Source organism: Anthonomus grandis, chromosome 3, assembly GCF_022605725.1.
Source record: "Anthonomus grandis grandis chromosome 3, icAntGran1.3, whole genome shotgun sequence".
NCBI classification, from domain to species: Eukaryota; Metazoa; Arthropoda; class Insecta; order Coleoptera; family Curculionidae; genus Anthonomus; species Anthonomus grandis.
This window is the reverse complement of record NC_065548.1, coordinates 32,921,004-32,943,635: the sequence shown is the minus strand read 5'-3', so window position 1 is coordinate 32,943,635 and position 22,632 is coordinate 32,921,004. Positions and strand designations below refer to the sequence as shown.

General features: G+C 30.7%; 1 protein-coding gene and 2 long non-coding RNA genes across 6 annotated transcripts in view; 2 read left to right on the top strand and 1 right to left on the bottom strand.

Moving 5' to 3' along the window:
- Window positions 1-22,632, top strand: part of LOC126734046 (influenza virus NS1A-binding protein homolog) — a 134,289-nt gene that overhangs the window by 69,929 nt on the left and 41,728 nt on the right. The gene's annotated exons all lie outside the window — the stretch shown is intronic.
- Window positions 5,142-22,632, bottom strand: part of LOC126734053 (uncharacterized) — a 59,874-nt gene continuing 42,383 nt past the window's right edge. For both annotated transcript variants that reach the window (XR_007659943.1, XR_007659942.1), the window contains exons 2-3: window positions 7,852-8,305; window positions 5,142-7,779 (exon numbers count right to left, since the gene is read on the bottom strand). This is a non-coding gene — a long non-coding RNA (uncharacterized LOC126734053). The remainder of the gene's footprint in view (window positions 7,780-7,851; window positions 8,306-22,632) is intronic.
- Window positions 18,366-19,881, top strand: LOC126734059 (uncharacterized). Its single transcript, XR_007659948.1, has 2 exons — window positions 18,366-18,828; window positions 18,882-19,881. It is a non-coding gene; the product is annotated as an uncharacterized LOC126734059 (long non-coding RNA).

The following is a 22,632-nucleotide window of genomic DNA, read 5'->3' as shown; positions in this document are numbered from 1 at the left end:
AGCTGAAAGAAGATAAATTATTTTTCTTTATGGTGATGAAGATGGGTGCGCTTGTTGAACTGCCAGGGCATTTAATGACAGACATCCAGATAAGAACATCAGTATGTACTAGAATTGGTAAGGAAGTTTGAGAAGACGGGATCTGTTGAAGACGGGATAAAAAGTGTATTAGTGAAAGGGCTGTTAATGAAGCATACCAAATTGAGGCACTGGGAGAATTCGTAATGGATCCAACATTATCCTCACAGTCACAGAATTAGCTAATCATCTAATATTTCAACAGGTTCTGTACACAAAATTAAGAAAAAAAAGATTTTTCCCTAAAAAATTCAAATTCTTTGAGGAGAAAACCATTTTGATAGGAGAATTGAATTTTGCGAACAAAAATATTTTGTATTTCCAACAAGAGGGAGCTCACCAGCACTACACTTTGACAGTTCGAGAGTCGCGTAATGAACAGTTTGCAGGGATGTGGATTGACAGGCTTTTGTGATGTGGATTGATTTGTTCAATTGAATTGGCCGTAGGGTCGCCAGACTTAACAGCACTTGACTTTTTCCTTTGGAGGTACTTAAAAAGCAAGGTTTTTACAAACTGAAAATACTAATGATTCAAAGGATCGAATTATTTGCGAATATAAAGATATTAGTGGACAAATACTTGCCAATGTTCGTGAAGAATTTCAAAACAGACTTTATTATTGTCTCGTGAATAACGGAGCACATTTTGAGCACTTAATAAAATAAATTCTGTTAACTGATTAAATTGTTTATTATTTAAACACTTTTTTACGGCCTTACTGTTAATAAATTTATATTTCTTATACATTGTTGGGTGGTTGATTGTATGCCCTTTAAATGTATTACATTATAGCATATTCATTTAAAATACTAAAGTATGACGTCGATAAAATATTCCTTATTACCAAACATTTTAGCTAACTATTCGCTAGTACGTCAACAACCAACTTAAGTTTTTTTAGCACTGTTGAATAGAAATTTTAATGCTGCTTACAATGATGTGTCTGTCACAAGATTTGACATATCAAAGTGAGGTTAGCTGGAGGTGAGGACAACTTGCCAAATAATAAAACTTTGTCAAATATAAAGTTAAACGTCCTCCTGTATATCTAAATTGACGTGTTTTTTTTTCAACAAGTTATAAAGGTGGTTCGTTTTTAAATAAAAGCACTATAGGTACCGGTATGTTGATTTATTGTGGGCAGGATTGGGTAGTGGGTCAATCTTCATATCAAAGAGTAGTACTTACCCTTGCAAATCCTGACTTTTAGATAGTCTTTTAGGTTTTGGATTTGGCAGTATAAGCAGAGGGTTGATTATAAATATCTTTAATGTTCTTTGGAAGCAACATATATGAATACGGATAGCAACAGCAAGCTTTATTTTTGTCTTGAGCGTTGTTTTTGTGATGTGCCTCAATCCAATAAATTTTCTGAATTTTGTATACGTTGTGTAGTATACCCCTTTAATTTAACAGTTCATCTCTAAAATGATAAACTATTATTTTGTTCTGATAAGGCTCATGCTAACGCAAACACATACGATCGACTGACTCCACCGGTCGGTGTTCCGCGCTATCACCTTCTTAAGGTTTTTTATTAATTCCTTCCATACTTAATTTGTAGAGAAATCGCATTCATTACATCTCTTTTTTTATGTTATAATACAGATTATTTACTTAATATACTTAAACTGCCAAACTACCACTAATACATTTCATAGTTAATATTATTTTAATACTAAATTACATTTTGTTTAAGAATATTTAACTCTAAAAATAAACCGTATAGCTACTAGAAACTTATTATAATTTATCGCCTATTGACTTAGAATTCGTAGTCCTGCAAACCAAAATAAAATAATAAACATTTTTTCATACACAGAATTTCGATAAATGATTTCGATCACACAGGATTTCGATCAATAGATGTTCCTCATGAATTATTTGTTTGAATGTTCGTTGGTTCTTCAATAGTGTCACTTACTTTTCACTGTCCCTCAACTTTTTAAGATTAAGAATATTTCTGCGATATACCTGATTTTTTCACAATTGTGAGTAGCGCAGAATTATATTTAGGTGTGATTTTCTTAACCTTAATTAGATTTTTTGATATACCTTGTCGCCTACATTTAAATTCATTTTATCATTTGCTTTCCGTTTGCGATCTACAATTATTTTCCTTTTTCTTCAGCCATTTGGTCTCGTTCCCGAGTTTCCCCTTACGGAATGTGGTGTGCTGTTATACATCATTTAGTAATCAAATAAAACTCCTACTTCCAACTAGTTATTTGCGCTTGACTAATTTTTAACCTTTTTAAAATTTCCCTATTTTGCTGTTTAACCTCACCGTTCATTTGAGGCCAATATGGTATAGTTTCATGGATATGAATGCCATCTTCATTGCAGAAGCTTTTCATTTCTTCCCTTATAAATTGTCTTTCATTATCTGATGTAATAGAAATAGAAAATCCAAATCTGGAAAATATTTCTTTTAAAAGATTAATTTTGTGTGCCTAAGTCGATAATAACAAAAAAGTGATCGCCACTGGGTAGGGGTCCCATGAAGTCTATACTTGATAAAGAAACCAAAACGCAGCTCCTACAAACTTTTACTTTTTTTCTGCATGTTCGTCAATTTTAGGCCACCAAACTTTTGTCCTAAGTCCACACTTCATTGCTACTATACCAGGTTGTTCTTCATGGGCAGCATCATAGCAGTTTCATAGGTATCACAATTTGACCTCCTCTTAGTAAAATTCCACCATTGAAACAAAATTTCTCTTGAAATGTTAGGCAATATTTGACTGGTTTTTGCCAATTATTATTTTTTATACACTCTTTTATTCTTAAAATATAATCATAATTTTTATAAACTTCGCGAATTTCATATAAGGTTACAGCTACTGGTCGAGAGTACTCAATTATTTGATAAAGATTATCAAGGTCTTTATATAATCACTTTTGATTTGACTGACAGAATCGTGATAACGGGTCCGCTATATTAGACTTCCCTGGCTGGTAAATGTTTTTATATGTAAACGATGGTAACCTTAAAACCCACCTTTCTATGCGAGCACATAGTCGTGATTTGAGTCCAAAGATGGTCTCCAAAGGTTTATGATTAGTAACAAGTTCGATTTTTTTCACATGCAAATATATTCTGAAATGCTCTACTGCCCATACTAATGCAAGTGCTTCTTTTTCTGTCTGACAATAACGCTTTTCTACATCTGTTAAACTTTTGTAACTTCCGTAACACTTCTTTTTGTTCATTTCCCCAGAATTTTTCATTTTTTCAAATATTCGCATGTTTTAATAGCTTTAGTCTGAGTAGTTGTTTTAAAGGCTCTGTTAATGTTGCTAAATTTGGAACCCATTTTCCAATAAAACAAATAAGTCCCAGAAAACTGTGAATCTCCTATGTTTAAAGGTCTTCTAAATAATTGTATATTTGATATTTAGGGTCTATCGGTTTAACACCATTTTCTGATAACATACGACCAAGAAAATTAATTTCTAAGGATTTAAAAATACATTTGTCTAAGTACCTTCACATGAAAGCAAATTTTTCTGTGGAAAATTCCCGGAGCAGTATTTATCCCGAATAAAAGTCTTTTGTATCTATAAAGTCCTCTGTTATTTATAAATGTTGTCATATGTTGCGATTTAGGAGTAATTTCTATTTGGTGAAATGTATTCTGTATATCTAATATAGAAAAATATTTAGCTTTACGTAAGTGTGGTAGAAAAACATTCATAGTTGGCAATGAAGCATAGTTAGCTTTACTCATGTCAATACAAATATACCCATTCCGACGGCCGTTCACTTCTTCAATTATGCCTAAAGCAAGAAATTCACCTAATTACTTATTGATTTTTTGTTCCAAAGGAATGGGTATTCTCCTATAGGGCTGGCGTACTGGTGTAATACTTCTGCCAATGGGAATATTTATAATTACATTTTTTATTTTAGGAAACGGTTTTAACTCACTCAACTACATTATTTAAATTAATGCCAATTTTAAGAACATTTAAAGCTATAGCTGTGTTTTTTCCAAATAAATTTCTTTTTCCATTTTGATCACATAGAAAGTGGCATAATGAAGATTTCGTTTTTTAAAACAGCACCACATGCGTAATGTAACCAGTACGCTTACAAATACTTAGACATGAGACATACAAAGATATACTGTATGTCTCATGGCTAAAACCTTGTTCCTTAGATCAATAGACAAATATTTTTTTGTTATTTGGTCAATAATATAGTATATTATCAATGTTATATAATAAATAATACTTATAGCTATTTTATAGATATCCTCTCCTTCACTTATGTCTGTACCAGGAAGATTATAAAAAAATTTCCTGGAAATTAATACCTCCATAATGTAATAAAACAGCTTTTTTCTTAATAGGACATCTATGCTCGCCGCATCTAGATGAATCTCTAAAGCTCTTCCATTACTGCCATCTGAGCAGTCTCACCATTGCAATCAAAATTTTCCAATGATGAAAAATTAAATTTCAATGTGCTATTTTGCGGCATTTTCTACCTATTGTCTTGCCCTTTATTAAAAAAAAAACTAGTCTTTTAACTCATTTAGCCGACCATTGTAATCTCCAGATCCTGAATCATGTGTATATTTTTCCTCGATATCTAATGCTTAATCTGCACTAGTTTCAATAAGCCTTTGATTTACGGCTAAACCGAATGTTAAAAGGCTAATAACCAAATCCAGGAGACGTATGTATACCATAATAAAGATTATTAAGGTACTTTTATGAATTATTATAATAAAAGCACTTATTGAGATTACTTAACTGAATTTCATTTATTTATTTTTTATTGTTATTTTTTTCTTTTCTGTCTTTGAAAACCGGCAAAAAATTTTTCTAGTGCCTTTTTCCATGTTATAGAGGACCGGAAAATTTTCTTTTTAATAATATACTTACTTACTTTTAAATAAGCGAACCAATATATTGTTTTATCCCGGTCGCCAATTGTAGTATACCCCTTTAATTTAACAGTTTATCTCTAAAATAATACACCATTCTTGTTCATTCATTCATTCAGTCTTGTTCTTAAAGCTCATGCTAACGCAAACACATACGCACAAATTATCCCCCTCTAGAAGCTTAACTGCATTCTCGTATCGTTTCGAGAAGTTCGGAATCTGTACCCTGTACTGAAATTGATGACAAAAATAACACTTTATTACATTTTAACAAAAATTTATTTGCCAACCAACAATAACTTACATAAATAATATAAAGTAAAATAAATACATATTACATTAGAAAATAAGGAAAATTAATTGGAAATAAGCAATACAGTGTGCTCAAAAAGAACGAACGACTTTGTCATTTTACATTGTTAGGCACAAGTGATAAAATATCCCATTGTAAAAATATACTTAACCCCAATAGCACTTTAACATCAATTTAATATCTATTAAAATAGTTCAACACACAGTAAACAAAAAAAGACATATTAGTTTATTTCTTATATTTATAAATGCTTAATTTTTTTCTTAGAATTTAGCAAGCTAATATTTAATATAATATCTATTATTAAATAATTTAAAACATTGTTAGTAAATCTATAAGATCCAATCTGTAAGATATATTTCTTAAAAATCTCTATTTTATTATTTTCATAAAATGGAGAGCAAATAAGATTGTCATACTCAACTACTGGTCTAACTACTGCAGAATAGACATTTCCAACTATAGATACATATATTGTTCAAGCCTTTCAAATTTCTCAAAAAACAAAACCCAATCATTGTTCTATTTGAAATTCTCTCAGTGTGTTTATTTGTTAAACTTTAGTCCTATGTAGGTATATCTAGAAAACATCCAAATCCCAGACAATGAATACTCTCTTTTCAACATCTTAAATATTAATTTTATTACTAAATTTAAAAGGACTCTTAGATTTGTCAAATGACATATTCTTATATTTATCAATATTTAGTATGCACAATTGAGAAACTTATTTTAGTTTGTTTTGAAGCATGTGCTAATCATTTATATCTTTAATTATTCTGAAAATATTTTAATCAATAGCAAAATTAAGGAAGCTAATTAAATTTTAAACACCATTAAGGAAAATATGAAAAAGAAGCGGTAAGATTTGAGAATGAGCCATCCACGGAAACTCCCAGAAGTAACTCTTATTTCGGAAAACAAGAACTTTTCTATTTTAATTTTCTGGTGTCTTCCTTTTAGATAATATGATATGATAAAACTGAGGACAAGGTAATTGGTTAATTAAGTGTATTTAAATAAATTGTAGATTGCCAATAAAATTAATATCACATGCACCATTTAATATCTTACCACAAAGTATGTCTACAAAATAATTCCTTGTATATTTTTTCTATTAACAAAATGTGGGTATTTTACTCTGGATTGGTTGTTACATTTTCATCATTTTTACCATCATTTGATTTTTACTTGGAACGCGCTGTTACAAGTTTACCTTTACATGAAGCATCAATAATAATATTTTCCGAGAAAATGCAAATATAACAAATTTTAAAATATAAAAACAAACATAATTATTAAAATTGGTTACAAAGGTTTATATAAATGTTTTGGATTAGATTTGCTCCTTTTAATGTTATTTTGGTACTTTGAATAAACCTGTAATTTTATGGGGTGAATTAAATTTTTATTTGGCTTCTATCATATGTACCCTTAGTAACCAAGTTTATTCTCCTACACCAAAAATATAAACAACATCTAACAATAATAGAAATAAGGAGTTTATCAGTATCATTGTGTTGTGAACAATTTATTAAATTAAAATTTAATTGCTTTTCTAAAATTATGCTTAACATCTTACTTATATTTAGTTTGTGACATAATCTTGGAATTAAAAACAAACAATCTGGGGAGTGAATGGCCAATTAAAAATGAAAAGTATGCTCCTGGTATAGTCAATTTGCATTTAGAGTACTGCCTTACTTCGATAAAATCAAGATAGACTAAGATAGGGATACTGTACACATCAAATATCCCTAAATGACAGATTTACTAGCAATTTTCACAATTAAGTTTTTTTAAAAATGAAGCCTGCTATATGCTATATAAGTTAACGTGGATCTAGTAATTTTTGATCGTCCGGGTAAAACTACTTCTTTTGGGATATTTGTTGTGGTCTCATCAGTATCTTCTAGGTATGCTATACCAGAAGGTAAATTACTACCCAATCAAAATTGTCTTAAATTTTCCAAAGGACCCTCACTTTTGTCTTCTTCACAATTGGCGCCTGGTGAGTGCGTAGACATCAAATTATTTGTTAACAGCGCTTTAAAAGAATTACAAAAATGAGAGGCACTGGTAGAATTTTCTCTTCCACTATAACTTCTGATGCAACTGAATATATTTCCCAGTGCATTTTGTTGCAAAACTCTTGTAACAATATATTTGTGTTTATAAACTATAAAGATATTTTTTAACAAATGAATCATACCTGTAAGAGTGTAAATAAGGTTTTTAATTGATAGGACCACAACAAATTTATTCTTTTTTCGGCAAAAGAATTTCATTGAATTAAAGACTGCTATGGACTCACACCAAAAAGCGATATGTATTGAGTTAGACGTTACAGCTGATTTTAATGGGTTTCCAGGTAAACTTACTTTCTGACTGAGTTCAGGCTATCAAAAAGTTTATCTAAAACAGGATTGGGGCTGCAGTGTCCCCAGTGTCGGCGTTCAGTTTTACATCAGATTATAAAAATTGTTATTTCTGATATCAGAAAAAAAAATACAATTACAAAATGAATATAGTTTAAACCAATTTTAGTATAAAATAACTTACTCCAGGCAATGATTTTCTTCATAAGTGCTCCTACTTTTATCCTGTTCTTCCATATCCAAAAAATAAAATTGCAAATCAATGTGTTCCCATTTAGCAACACATGCTTTACCATTTAGATTGAAATGCAGGTCTTTACTCAATAAATTGTTTCGTAATCCTTTTAGAAGATGAGGTGAATCATATAAGGGAATAATTTCTTTGTTAGCAACCAATAATCCAAAATACTTATTTTTAATTCCATTTTGATTGCAAAAAATATTTTTGTCTTCAATCAAACTATTTATATCAGCTTGATTAGCAGCTCCCTGATCGCAAACTGTTGCCAAAATATTTAATCCTATTTTATGACACGCACTTATTTAGAGTTTAATTAGGTTTTTTAAGTGGGAATGTTTTTCAGGATCACTCAAATAGATCTTTGGGGGCACTACCCTTTCTTCATCAGTATTTTCACCTAAAATTCAAATTATCCCTCTATAATACCACTATTAAGATCTAACTATTTGTTTCTTCTGCATCGCATAAATGTATAAGAAAAGTATATACAGATAACAGTAGAGTACTTATAATTAAAATGGGCATATGGTACTTATCAAGATCTTTAGGTATATTGAAAATGTCAGTGTATGTGAATTGCAGTACATGTGTCAACATTTTATAGGAAATCAAATAGCTGATAAATCTAAAATCGTCTGGAAGTCAAATTTTACAGTTAATTTGGTGCTTAGAACATTGAAAGGCTAGAAGTAGCATGTCGTGGAACTATGGGCAGGTTTGTTTGCTTGCAACATCTCTGATGCAATGATGCCAAATGCTTATATAGAAATGGCATAAAATCACTTTATCATATCATAAAAATTTTCAGTTATTTCCGAAGGCACAAAACAATACTACTGGTCCCTTTAATAAAATATCAAGCATTTTTTTAAAATAAATTTGATAAGATACTCTACAGGGTGATTGATGGTTGATGGTACCTTAGACGTTTACGGAGAACGGAAAATAATTTTCTTTTGAAAATTTGGCAACATGGGTTTTAGCTGATGATCTAACGATTAAAAATATTTTTAGCGATGCAGCGTTGCCGCTTATACCAAAAAGTAGTAGCAACTTTGTTATTTTAAATGGAATACCCTGTATATTTTTTTATTTTCCGATCCGCTATCACTTTATGATTGGTTCTGTATAAGGTGTTCCTATACCTATCTTTAGTGGTTTTCGAGAAATTAATTATTTTCTTTATTTTTTGACGAAAACATAGATCCAAATAAATTTGTATTACTACGGCACTGGAACGCGCAGAACCTTGAAATTATAAACGTAATTTATGGAAGTATTGTACATTATTTTTCACTATGAAAATTTGTTCTACGTTATACAGGGTTGCTCAAAATTAGTGATTTTACCGCTAGATACAAAAATGGTAAAAAGTTCATTTTTTTAAATAGAACACCCTGTATATTATAACATATTCCAAAAGGAAATTAAAATCCCTGTCTAAAGAGGTATTATGTTCCTATATCGAAGTAGTTCGGTTTCGGAAATAAAAGCAATTTTCTGTAAAAATCGGAATATTTTGACATATTTGCTTTAGTTGGCCATGAAAGGTCATGATGAAACAATGCTATGCTATTGATGTTTGACACTGACATTTAGTTGATTAATAGTAAATACGCTTGGGTGTTTTTTTAAAATAGTGACCTAAACATTTGTTAAAATGGAAAGAAATAGTTATTCAAATGAAGTTTTGATGAATCTATTTATTATTCATGGATAATGTGACAAAATTGTAGCAAGAACATGCAGAAAGTGCAAAGAAATGTACCCGAATTTACAAAAAATGGATAAAAGAAAATTTGTGCGAATACAAAATAACTTTATACAATTTGGTTCACAACTTAAAAATGATACAAGATTATAAGTAATTTACAATAAATTTTCAAAATGATTGCCATTGACTGCTTCAAATTACCCCAAAAGTAAAAATCAAGTGGTGTAAGATCAGGTGATCTCGCAGGCCAGTCCCAAACCAACACCCACTCAAAGACAAGGCCTTAGTGCTTGGCGCGTGACGTCATCGATGTGGGCCACCGATTTTTAAAAACCAAGGGATTTCATATCCTAATATCTTAATATTTGGCTTATTTTAAAAAATGCTAGGAATAGAATAGAGTTCAGGAAACATTCAAAGGTATGTTTTAGTTCTGGTTGAATGTCAGGTTAAATATTATGGTGTAATATTAAATGCAGACTCCCAACTCCCCTACATCTGCGCCAAAATTCAACATATGTATTTAGGTATTTTTTTATACCATCAAGTAGTAAAAATTTTATTACATACACATAAATACATATATTGACTTTAAAAGCTTAAAAAGCTTAGGTATACTCCAGTTCATGTAATTTTTTAAAAAGAAAAAGAAGCACATTTTTTCTTCGAGGTGTCAAAATCAGGAAAATAAAATTTTTGGTCTAGTTTAGAGTTAAGCCAATTATTAAATACACATTTAAGTAAGTGAACTGTGTCAAATAGGTAAAATAATGGTCTCTGATTATCTATGGGATGAGGATAAACAATGCTAAGTTGGTCTGCAGTTGAAAAATGACTAATGGCTTTCCCTTTAATGGCATTATTATCACACTATTAAAAAACTATGTACCCAATCTCCTCTAAATTTTCAATAATTGTCTTAATAAAATTATAAAGTATGTCTAATGTAATTTTGGAGATGGGAGCTATGTGAACTACTTCCTTAAAGCTGGAACACACACTTGTAATCATAAAAGTACATGCCGAGAAAGCTAGAGACTTATTATTGACTGATGTTCCAGTGATATTACCGCCTTTATAGTTCATGTAAGGGTCAATATGAATTTCATGAAAAGCAGTGTCACAAATCTCTCATGATCCTTTAGTAAACTAAACACATTTCGGGCATAAGTTAAAAACATTTTTTTTCATCTATGTGGGGATCGGTCATGTGTTTGTTACAAATACCCATTATAGTTTGAGGATGTGGTAAAATTAGGGATTTATAATCCCTTAAATACTTGTACGCATGAGGACTAATAGTATAGATTATAAAAGTCAAAATTATTGTACTACTTGAATATCTGTACCTTTTCTTTGCAGTTGTAAGCAAAGCTAATTGTTCACAAATAAAATCTAAAGAATGCACTATTTTGTTGTCTTCAACGTTTTTAAAACTTTTTAGTATGTTTAACACAAAATCGAACACACCTTTCATTTTATTTATGTCATTTGATGGTTTGGCATGATCGAGAATAGTATTGCCAAGGGTATTGGTAGCAGTATCGGTATAGCAGTATTTGGATTTAAGTCACAGTCGGGGTAGTCATTATTGGTAACATTTTCCTCCAAAGGCAGGGTAATAATAGTAAGGTCTATTGCTTCAAGTATTGCATATAAATCATCTAAACTATATGAAGGGAAGTATATGGAGTTTTAAATTTTGATATTAAAACACAAACTGGCTCGCTATATAAAAAAGTTTCAAAAGTTTCAGCCGTGGTTTTAGTAATTCTATTGTAAAAATTTTACCTGTGTTGGAATCTTGAACTTAATATGTATAATAAAATGTATAATAAAGTACTCTTTATTATACTACCTTCAGGAAAATGAGCTTCACATACTTTGGTGCTGTTTGTGGGCTCAAAGTCATCTCTGTGTATGGCTTTTACCCATTTTCCCCTTAGATTTAGGTATATCCTTAGGAAAACCGAAGACATGCACTTTAGGTCCGTTTTTATAGTTTCCCTTACAACCCGGAACATAACACTTTTGAGGCATATTTACACTCTGGTATTAACTACAAGCCGAACTAGGAGAAAAACATTAAATTAAACACGAACTAAAATATTAAAGTCCGATATAAACAAATAAAACCGCCACCGAGAACCGGTTTTTCCGAGGATTTTTCTAGTCCGAAATTACGATTTTGCGATTTAAAAGTACGCGAAGAGTTTACATAAATATAACATACACGTTTCGCGGAAATAAACAGTTCCGATTTTAGAAAAAAACACAAAAATGAGCTATTGTTTACTGCGGGTCTCGTCAGAAATACCGGCAACCACAGAACATAAATATAAACAACCTAACCTCTCGTTTCATCAGGTGGCACAACTAGTAGATGTGCCGTTGTCAGATTTATATAGAAGGAACTCCTATTGGCAAGTAGCTACTTACATCTGTGGAATTAGATAAATGATAAAATTTGGAAAAATGGAAGTTTAATCTATAAAAAGAGAAATAAGGATGCACTCTTTTTTTAACTAAATTGTAAAGTAAGAGCAGTTAAAGATATAGATTTAATTATTTTAAGATAGTAATAGATCATCCTAACGTTCACGGCAATCTGCAAAGTCTGGCAGCGTTGCAGGCAGCCTTCCGTGGACGAACAACGGCAGCGTCAACAGCGAATTCACGCGAAAATCAACCCGAAGTGCATGGCCCAAACGTGTGACGTCACGAGCAAAATTTTTTGGAGCACTTTGTCCTTTTGTAGAGGTGTTATTGCCCAAACGCCTAAACCAGCGGTCATCGAATTTCTCAAATAACTCACGTGTCACCTCCTCAGTGCAATGAGCAGGTGCCCCATCCAATTGGAACCAGCAAGTGCGATAATCTTCAAGCGTTAAATTTTCCAGAAAATCTTCTACTACTGAGCGCAAAATCTGAATGTATTTATGGGAGTTTAATGACCCGTTGTAAATAAAAAAAGCTATTTGATTCTCTTTTAGTAACCAAAAAACATTAAAACTAAATTTTTCTTAAAACCCCATTTCCTTAACCGCGTGTGGATTTTGATTAGCCCAAAAAAAATGTTGATTTCTTCTATTAAAAATACCTTCTCTAGAAAACTTTGCTTCGTCTGTCCATATTATTTTTTTTAGAAAGTTTGGATCCTCTTGAGTGCGTGTCAGAAGTATCTCACAATATTGAATGCGACGTTGGTAATCATCCGGTTTCAGCTGATGAACTTTTGAATATTTAAAGGCATGCATATTATTGTCGTTCAGAATTCTTTGCACAGAATAATAAGTTTTTTGTAAATTCGGGTACATTTCATTGAACTTTCTGCATGTTCTTGCTACAATTTTGTCACATTGTCCATGAATAATAAATAGATTCATCAAAACTTCATTTGAATAACTATTTCTTTCCATTTTAATGAATTTTTAGGTCATTTTAAAAAAAACACCCAAGCGTATTTACTATTAATCAACTAAATGTCACTGTCAAACATCAATAGCATAGCATTGTTTCATCATGACCTTTTATGGCCAACTAAAGCCATAAAGTATGTCAAAATATTCCGATTTTTACAGAAAATTGCTTTTATTTCCGAAACCGAACTACTTCGATATAGGAACATTATACCTCTTTAGACAGGGATTTTAATTTCCTTTTAGAATATGTTATAATATACAGGGTGTTCCATTTAAAAAAATGCACTTTTTACCATTTTTGTATCTAGCGGTAAAATCACTAATTTTAAGCAACATTGTATAACGTAGAACAAATTTTCATAGTGAAAAATAATGTACAATACTTCCATAAATTACGTTTATAATTTCAAGGTTCTGCGCGTTCCAGTGCTGTAGTAATACAAATTTATTTGAAGCTATGTTTTGGTCAAAAAATAAAGAAAATAATTAATTTCTCGAAAACCACTAAAGATAGGTATAGGAATACCTTATACAAAACCAATCATAAAGTGATAGCGGATCGGAAAATAAAAAAATATACAGGGTATTCCATTTAAAATAACAAAGTTGCTACTACTTTTTGGTATAAGCGGCAACGCTGCATCGCTAAAAATATTTTTAATCGTTAGATCATTTTTACAGCTAAAACCCATGTTGCCAAATTTTCAAAAAAAAATTATTTTCCGTTCTCCGTAAACGTCTAAGGTACCATCAACCATCAATCACCCTGTATATCGAAGTCAATATACGATATACGTTAAATAAATGAAAATAAAGTACGAAGAAACGAGAAAACAGTAATGGCATCGCAACGCCGCTCGATCGCATTGTTGATGCCACCGATACAAGCACTCTCTACCAGTGACGTCGTCAATAAATATTTACCTGATAAATTTTTATTAATTATTATAGAGTTTGACTATAAGTAATATTACCATTTATGAGCTATTTATGTGTTTTTTTAACGGACTTCATTAAAGGAAGGTCCTAATAAAAGGCAGCATTTTTGTCAAAGCATTTTTATGGAAATAAAATATTTTATTAATATAATATTATAGATTTCTTAATAAATAATGTTTTAAGACACAATTTTTTCACATTTTGCAAAATTTTATTGTTATTGTTATATTGGACAAAACTCAGTTTTACATGCCTTACTTTATACTACATAATATATACTTCTATGGCGCTGACTTTTTCAAAGGGACAGTATTGCTTCAGCGGAAAGAGTTAAAACTACAAGGATGTTCAAATTGTGAAGGAGTTGCAGGTTTTTTATGGGTTATAAGATTTTTATTATGAGTATTTAGCCTGTACAATGGTTTTGAGACAACAGTGACCTATATAATACCTAATACCAATTATTATATCATATTAATTTATACTAAAAAACAAAGCTTACCTAAAAATAAAGACTATTTACAATAGATTAGATTAGATAGTTTATTAGTAGTAATATACTAATATATAAACAAATACTTTTACAAGTCAAATAAAATATTTAGTATATTGGGCTTTTTCGAAAATCATGTTATTTATTCTTAAGTATTTTAATAGTGACTTGAGACATCTAATTCAATTTCTTTGGCGCAAATTTGTTTGTTGCAATCTTCAAATTTTAATTTTTTGTTGTTTATTTTTTTTCCATAATTTGGTGACAAGTGATTTAGCTTTTGAAACGGTGGAATCATCAGTGCTTAGGTCCTCAGGATATCATTTTGATTTTACCCTAGAATAATATACATAAAAATGTAGTATTACCAAAATTAAAAACTGAATTATCGGCTGCTGTTTTTTTAACCAGTGCATCAGAAATCCTAGTAAAAAAAAAGTTTTACACACATACCTAATTTAACAAGTATTAGGTATAAATAAAGCTTATATGAGTAACACTTTTTCATGAGTAATACTTTTTGTGACGATTTTTTCATACTAGAAAAATATATTAAAAAAAAATTACCTTTGAGGTACAGCTGATTTTTTTAATAAACTCTGCTGCTACTGATATTATCTTCCTTATATAAGAAATCACTTCTAAGGATGTGATCTGAACAAACAAATATGTTCTTTTTAAATGTGTTGATTTCCATTAATGAAATCCATTGTTCCCTTTGGGCATATATTAGGCAATCTATATGATATTTAATCAAAAAGCAAAAAAAATTACAGTAATAAATTAATATGTGGTGCCAATTTCTATATATATTATTGTAAAATGCAATATTATGCCTTCTTTCTGCCAAAATAACAAAAAAAGCATAAAATCCTGTAATAAAACCAGGGACAAAATTCTAGTTTTATATTTTTTATAGCCTATTAATAGATGAATATGTTCAAAAAAATATTTGGATTTAAAAATATAAATATTTTGGTCTTTTACGCACACTTTCACATTCAAGTTTTTATTAGGCTTTTTTTTATTTTTATAAGATCCCCTATTCTACGTTTATGATGATGGTAACCTCATGATGTGATGTTATGACAGTATCGGTACTTACTTGTGAAAAGATCGGCTTGAATCGCCTTATTATGATGCGGTACAAACGACACAAGTTTTTGCCATCCTAGCAATTTAAAAAAACACTAAAATGTGGCCTCCTTCCTTTTTAAACCAAAAATGAGAGAAAATACACGAATCCCGAATATAAACAAAAACCCGTTTGACAGATGACACTACGCGTATGGCTCAGGCGCTTAAGCTTCGGTGTTGTCGCTTCAAATTTTTTAGAAGCAGTTTTAGGGATAACAATGTTAATAATTTTGTTTTTTTTTGCTTAAGGATATTATATTTATTCTTAAAATAGGTTAATTGTAGTATTTATACTTTTTAATTTAAATTTTCCTATAAAATACAACACAAATAAGTTAAATTAACGTTATAATGGTTGTTAAAATATAGCTAAAAATTTCCTCCGTTGTAAATTTGCGTCGACTTGACAACAGAGAATCTGCAAATATGTTTGTAAAAAACACACCCCTCTTGCCCCTGTGCACATGTTGGACTCAAACAAAGTTGTTGTTTACTAATTCTACCCTTTCAATGTTCTAAGATTTGGTGTGTAACTACTACTGCTTCATTTACAATAGGCATGTATAAAAGACATTCTTTTAGGTTTTGTTTGCACATGTAATGTACATTTTATAAAATAAATACACTAATAACTAACCGAGGGGTAAACCACTAGCCTGAATTACACTACCGCTCAAAAGTATTTGCCCACCATGTATTCTTTTTAATATTTTAAATTAGATACAAAAATCTTATCTTTATACCTATATTTAGATTGTATCTCTTTTGTAAAAAAAGACAGTAAAACGGCGACTTTATAATGCTGGTCTTAAAGGACGTTTAGCTGTATCAAAACCGCTACTGAAGGATGTTAATAAGAAGAAAAGACTTGAGTGGGCCGAATCACACAAAGAATGGACCATTGATGACTGGAAGAAAGTTCTCTGGAGTGACGAGTCGAAATTCGAGGTTTTTGTAACGAAGATGCGTGTTTTTGCTCGCCGTTATGCCAATGAAAGGGTCGCAGGGAACTGTACGGTGGCCTCAGTTAAACACGGTGGTGGTTCGGTGATGGTGTGGGGTTGTTTTGGAGGATCTGCAGTGGGCGATCTAATTAGAATAGAGGGAATTCTTCGAAAAGAGGGTTACAAAACAATTTTAAGGGAAAATGTACTTCCTTCTGGTACTCGAATAATTGGGGAAAAGTCCATCTTTCAACATGACAATGAGCCCAAGCACACGTCGAAATTGTGCAAGCAATATTTAGGTCAATTACAAAGGCAACATCTTCTGAAAGTTATGGTATGGCCCCCACAATCACCGGACCTCAATCCTATTGAATTACTGTGGGATGAACTGGATAGACAAGTGCGAAAATCATGTCCCGCATCAAAAGAAGACTTGTGGAGGATCATCCAAGAAGAGTGGCACAAGATACCTCAGGAAACTTTGGACAAATTAATTAGAAAACTACCGAAACTCTGTGAAGCTGTTATTAAAAATCGAGGCGGACATGTAGATGAATCCAAAATTTGATTTTTATAAATTTTTTTATAAATTTAATTAATTGAAAAATGTATTATTTATATTCATTTTGTTATAAATAAACCGTTTCATAAGAATAACTGATGGGCTTATTATTTTTAGTTATAACTTTAAAACAGTCATATGTGGGCAAATACTTTTGAGCGGTAGTTATACAATGGCAGTAATATGGCAATCACCACTAAAACTAACAATTAATTACCAGATATTCCCATATGATTTTCAAGTAATCCCTAAAAAGTAATATTATTTATTTTCAATCAATTCATTAAAAATCCAATTTTTTTGTCTCTTGATTTGAATTTGTTTTTGTATCATGCTTACTTAGTAGTTAGTAGAAAATAAAATAAAACTTCCAACAGATACATAAGTGTTTTTTTTTAAACTAAGCTATAAAAACAGTCTAAAGGCAAAAATGGCAGTAGTTTAATACAATCTGAAATGTTTAAAAGTCAATGGCACATTATATGTATAAATTTCCCAAAAAAATATTTTTTAAATTATCCTTTGAGACACTTCTACTGAACATAATAATTTTAATTTTGTTAGATTTAAGTAAATCTCTATTATTATTGATAAAACTGCCAAATTTTAAAAATTGGCTTAAATAGGTAGGTATTAAGATATTTTCAAAAAACGAGTTTTGACATCCTGTACCTTGAAGCATAAGCAGCAGAGCTATGTTCATATAAACTTAATTTCGATATCACAAAAAGACCCGTCCATGTTTTTAAATAACACCTTGTATTTGTATAAAAATGAGTAGAAAGATAAATAATATTTTGTTTTTTTAGGATTCAATGCAGGGTGTCTACTATAAAAACCGTCAAACTTTAAGAGGTGATTATACAAGTCATTTGCAACAAAGAAGTCGTATAACATTTTTTCGAAAAGTTGTTAGTTCTTCTGGTATTTAACATTTTTTGATTTTATCAAATTTCTTTGTTTTTTTTTCATATAAACAAGAATATCTCCGTTATTCTTACCACCACATAAAATTTAGATATACCATCTGAAAGAGAATTAAATTTGATGGGTATATTTAGGTTTTTGAGTAATTTTTCATACCGGGTGTTATCAGAAGTTAAATGTAACATTTGGAAAATGTGCAAAATTAGTGGTATCTTCTTTGTTGTCGTTTTTCTAAAATTTGGTAAATAGGGACATGTTTTTTTCAGCAAAAACTACTGCATTTAATATGTTTTCTAATGATATACTTACTTTTGTGGTAGCTATTTGTTTTCACAGCAATATCATGGGCAAAAGAAAGAAAACCACAAAAATTGTAATTTTGAAATTTTATATTTTTTGATCTTTTAAGCACCAATGCGGTGAGTACTTGTAGCTCTATCTTTCCTTACACAACAACTACACACATTTTCATTAGAGAAGCCGTAAACAAATAACATATCGCGATATTCATTCTTTAAGAAAAAAAGCAGGTTTTCCTTCTTTTGTAAATGGCAATGAATCCGCAAAAGAAGGAAATTCACAAACCATGTATTACTTGATTTTAAAACAAAAGCATAGATATTTACAATTTGACAAGAACTGTCATTAAGTTTTCACTTCGAGTTAAAGTAGTTAAATAAGTAATTTGTTTCACAAACATTGAATATCGGGACATTTATTTATCGGGACTCATTTACTTACGGTGTCGCAAATGGAAACTCGCGGAAGGCAGCAAGGGAGTATGCGCTTCGTTTTCCTAATAGACGGCAACCTCATAGAAGTACATTTGCAGAAGTGTTCAGACGCTGTGGGGAAACTGGTTACTTTCGAGGTTTGCGGATTAAAGAAGGTGGTCAAAATGGTTACTGCTGGAGACAAGAACCTGCGATTATGAGAGCTGTTACAGAAGATAGATCTAGAAGTACTCGCCGCGTTGGTGCTGCATTAAGGATTCGCCATTGCACTGTACATAGAGTTCTTAAAAAAAAATAATTTGCATCCGTTTCATTTGAAAAAAGTCCAGGATTTATTGCCAGTGGATGGTGAGGTGAGGCTTCAATTCTGTTGGTGGTAGTTGAATAAGTTGCAAGAGTGGGGAACAGATCAAATATTTTGGACAGATGAAGCAACATTTACAAGGGCCGGAATAATGAATTTAAGAAATAACCATATATGGCATACAGAAAACCCTCATGCGACTGTTGTTTCACATTTTCAGCATGAGATAAGGATCAACGTATGGATAGGATTAATGAGAGGTCGCCTTTTCGAGCCTGTAATACTTCCTGATCGGCTCAATTCCAATGAGTTTTTAAATATATTAAAGAATGACCTTGTTGACTTTCTGAAAGAAATCCCCTTAGCCGCTAGACAGGAACTTTGGTTTCAAATGAATGGATGTCCAGCCCGTAATGGCAAAATTGTGCAAAATTCCTTGAATCAATGCTTTGGGGAGAAATGGATCGGAAGATACGGTCTGGTAAGAAGCTCTGACCTTACGCCCCTTGACTTTTGTTTTTGATGTCTGGGGCAGATCAAAATGTAATGTTTATAGTATTAACATTAATACTCGAAACGAACTAATTAATCGAATTAGTGTGTGTTGCAATGAAATGCGACAAAAACGCGTTGAACTTGAACGGGTTGTTGATAGTATCAGAAGAAGATGCATCAAATGTATTGAACAAGAGCGAAGACATTTTGAACAATTGTTGTAATTTAAAGTTTGTTTAATGAAATTTTGATTTTTTAATTTTGCTCAATCAAGAAATATAAAATTTGAAAATTTTCAATTTTTGTGGTTTTCTTTCTTTTGCCGGATATTGCTGTGAAAACATATTAAATGCAGTAGTTATTGCTGAAATAAAAACATGTCTATATTTAACAAATTTTAGAAAAACGACAACGATGAAGGTACCACTAATTTTGCACATTTCCCAAATGTTACATTTAATTTCTGTTAACACCCGGTATAAAAAATTACTCAAAAACTTAAATATGCCCATCTTATAGCAACTTTAATTCTCTTTCAGATGATATATCTAAATTTTATGTAGTGGTAAGAATAACGGAGATATTCTTGTTTATATGAAAAAAACAAAGAAATTTGATAAAATCAAAAAATGTTAAATACCAGAAGAACTAACAACTTTTCGAAAAAATGTTATACGACTTTTTTGTTGCAAATGACTTGTTTAATCACCTCTTAAAGTTTGGCGGTTTTTATAGTAGACACTTTATAGATGATAATACAGTAATAAGTATGTTAAAATAATTTAATATTATAATATAATCATTTTCTTACAACACTGCATATTAAAAAAGTTACTACACTTTCTCAAGCTTCGTAATATTTCAATTATATTTTATAGATTTATCAATAGATTTAATTTAACAGTACAATACTACTAAAAAACTCTTCTAATTAAAAGGTTTTTTGTCAATAGTAAATAATCAGATCTGTACCATTTATTGCTTTTTAATATCTATGGCATTATTAACCAATACTAAGTTCAGAAAAAACTTGTAAAAAATGTATATAAAACGGTATATAAATGGTATATAAGGTATATAAAACTCATTTTAATAGCAAAGGGATCCTTTTGCTATTAAAATGAGTGAAAAGTGTGTTTAAGGAATTCCCAATAATTTGCATTTTATTGCCTTGGATTTTCAAGTGAATCAAAATTTCTCATGAAATCTGCAATGGTTTCTAGTAGTGTTTAATCCTTAAAAAATTACGCTTAATACAAGTAAAAGTGTTTAAATCCAATTCGGGCACTGCATTCCATTGTAGGCGTCGGCAACCACCAACCAACACATCTTTTTCTAGGAAATGCTTGGCGCAAATTCCAAATTATTTGTGTATTTTATCCTGAGGCACGTCCTTTAGTACAGGCCTTAGAACATTGAAAGGCTAGAAGTAGCATGCCGTGGAACTATGGGCAGGTTTGTTTGCTTGCAACATCTCTGATGCAATGATGCCAAATGCTTATAGAGAAATGGCAAAAATCACTTTATAATAGCATAAAAATTTTCAGTTGTTTCCGAAGGCACAAAACAATACTACTGCTCCCCTTTAATAAAATATCAAGCATTTTTTTCAAATAAATTTGGTAAGATATCGAATATATTGAAGTCATTATACGTTAAATAAATGAAAATAAAGTACGAAGAAACGAGAAAACGGTAATGGCATCGCAACGCCGCTCGAACGCATTGTTGATATCACCGATACAAGCACTCTTTACCAGTGACGTCGTCAACAAATATTTACCTGATAAATTTTTATTAATTATTAAAGAGTTTGACTATAAGTAATATTACCATTTATGACCTATTTATGTGTTTTTTTTTTAATGGACTTCATTAGAGGAAGGTCCTAATAAAAGGCAGCATTTTTGTCAAAGCATTTATAAGGAAATTAAATATTTTATTAATATAATATTATAGATTTCTTAATAAATTATGTTTTAAGACACAAATTTTTAACATTTTGCAAAATTTTATTGTTATTGTTATATTGGACAAAACTCAGTTTTACATCACTTACTTATATCACATAATATATACTTCTATGGTGCTGACTTTTTCAAAGAGACAGTATTGCTTCAGTGGAAAAAGTTAAAACTACAAGGATGTTCAAATTGTGAAGGAGTTGCAGGTTTTTTGTAGGTTATAAGATTTTTATTATGAGTATTTAGCCTATATAATGGTTTTGAGACATTTAATAGTGACCTATATAATTCCTAATACCAATTATTATATCATATTAATTTATACTAAAAAACAAAGCTTACCTAAGAATAAAGACTATGTACAATAGATTAGATAGTTTATTAGTAGTAATATACAAACAAGTACTTTTACAAGTCAAATAAAATATGTAGTATGTTGCCAAACATTTTTCGAAAATCATGTTATTATTTCTTAAGTATTTTAATAATGACTTGAGATCTAATTCAATTTCTTTGGCGCAAATTTGTTTGTTGCAATCTTCGAATTTTAATTTTCTTTATTTTTTTTTCTATAATTTGGTGACAAGTGATTTAGCTTTTAAAACGGTGGAATCATCAGTGCTTAGGTCCTCAGGATATCATTTTGATTTTACCCTAGAATAATATACATACAAATATAGTATTACCAAAATTAAAAAAATGTATTATGATAATCCAATTGATCAATAAAATGTATGTTATTATAAAGAATCTTTGTAATATCATACATTTAATTAATATTAAATATTTTAATATTAAACAAATATAACACAATAAAATACTACATCACTTTTAAATAAGATATATTGTAGATTGAGAAGGGAGTCGTTTCGGCTGATCCGCCGCTCAGCACTGCTACCTGTGAGATATTTTGTGCATAACTCTACTTGTCTTAGTTTGTCTCAAAAAGTCTTAGACTTCTGCCGTACAAAGCTATATTTTTGGGAGGTAGTTGTCCCACTTCTTGAGGTGTTGGTTGTACCCCTTCCAGGTACTTGAGCCTCTTGCAGAGTTGGGTCGGGCATTCACAGAGCAGGTGTTCTGCCG